Genomic DNA, 1,923 nt, shown 5'->3' on the forward strand with positions numbered 1-1,923 from the left:
TCTATTTAACAAAGCTGTACATGCACCCTGAAGTTAAAATGAACGTTAAAAAGGATTGCTTTCAAAAAATCGTGAAATTTTCACATAAATACTGGAATCCTCAAAATCAGACAGTCATTTCAAACAACACGAATTTCAGGTGATCCCTTTTGTTTAGAGGCCATGCATCTCTTTGTTTTGATGTAATGTCGCGTTCTTATATCAGCCTACTTTAAAAAATTCTACTTAAAACGTATTTATATTTTTAAAATAAATATATTGCCAGCTTGGAGAGACATGGGGTACTTGACGTTGTCTTCGCACGTTCATTATCAATTCTCTACTAATGCTGCTGCAGCCGCTGCCATCGAAGTTCTTATATGCTTCCTCTTGGCGGAAGCTGTCTATTCTTCAGTCTTAACATGTAATTTATGTATGACTCATTTCAGTGCTTCTCGGCCTTTATTAGCATTTGAAGGTATCGTTCTTGCCATCAGTCCTTCAAGGTAACTGCTGAGGCTACCTCTCTTCAGCGATTATGGCTTCTTGAGTCAAAATAGCCTTTTGGGGGGTCCCGATGATGTGGTTTGTGTATAAATCTCTCACCTACTGAAATCATATTTGTAAGTGAAATATTAGTAGATTTAAATTCCATTGTTTTCTCTACAGGATTAACTACAGAATATTCTAGTACATATGTTTTGGGTTTTGTTGCACCAGTAAGAGGTTTGCAGTTCCCACTGTGCGGAGAAGTCTGTAGCTGTGCAACTCTCTGGAGGGATCTATACCTCTGTTCAACACGTCAACCCACACAATGCTCGGGTTCACAGGGCTTGGATATTTCTGCATTGCAGCTGTTGTAACAGTTTCCCACGGGTGCTAAAAACGTGCTCTGAAGCCCATATCTTGATGCTGCAGACAGTCCGAGAGATGTCTGGGCAGCGCAGGGGAAAACGAGGCAAAGAGGTTACATCTGCCCCGCGCCATAAAGAGCACTCCAGCCAGCCTCGCAGTATGCGGGCACCATCGGCCTCACGCCGATGGAGGGACATCCCAAACCCCTCTTTCACCCCTTATGACAACGTAACCTTTAAACCATTTAAAACGGGGATCCCCAACTCCCCAGGCAGCGAACCGGTAGCGGTCGGTGGCCTGTTAGGAAACCTGCGGCGCAGCAGGAGGTGACTGGCAGGCAAGCGAGTACTACCGCCTGAGCTCCGCTTATCTGACCTGACTTAGATTCTCAAAAGAGCGCCAACCCTATTGTGAACTGCGCATGCGAGGGATCTACCTTGCGCGCTTCTCCTGAGAATCTGACGCCTGACGATCTGAGGTAGGACAGCTTCATCGCCAAATCATCCCTGTCTCCCCAACCCTCACCCATGGAAAAATTGCCTTCCCCAAAACCAGTCTCTGGTGTCACAAAGGTTAGGGACCCCTGATGTAAAGAACACTGTTAATGTCAATTTCCTGGCTTCATCTGGAGGGCCACAGTCAGTTTTGAAGCAACTCCAGCAAGTGATCCACCCAGCTGTCCCCTCCCACTCTGTTAGTATCCACAGCTCCTTAAAGGCCCCCTGGAATTTAGACTGAAGCAAGATTGCGCCACTGCACGGAAGCCTGGGCGACCCAGCCAGCAAGACACCATCAAAAAATAAATAAATAAATAAATCAATAAATAAAAATAAAGGCCTCTGAGCTGGGTCCCTGCCCCCTTTCTGTCTGCTTCAGGCCCATCTATACCAGTCTTGATTTACCAGCTTGAAATCAATTCCACAGGTGGGGAATAGGGAAAGGCTTTATTCAATACATGTACAGTTTCAATGGAAGAGCCATAGCAATTCTGAGTACATCTACAAGAACAGTTCTTTAGCACATTGCATATTATTCATTACATCAAGAGAGTTTCTCTAAATGAAAAAATGTTCAGGACGTTCAGGAGAG

General features: G+C 44.9%; 1 pseudogene; it reads right to left on the reverse strand.

Moving 5' to 3' along the window:
- Window positions 1-311: 311 nt before the first annotated feature.
- Window positions 312-1,031, reverse strand: LOC129036167 (PRELI domain containing protein 3B-like; annotated as a pseudogene).
- Between the last annotated feature and the right edge of the window lie 892 nt (window positions 1,032-1,923).

Source organism: Pongo pygmaeus, chromosome 4 (genome assembly GCF_028885625.2).
Source record: "Pongo pygmaeus isolate AG05252 chromosome 4, NHGRI_mPonPyg2-v2.0_pri, whole genome shotgun sequence".
NCBI classification, from domain to species: Eukaryota; Metazoa; Chordata; class Mammalia; order Primates; family Hominidae; genus Pongo; species Pongo pygmaeus.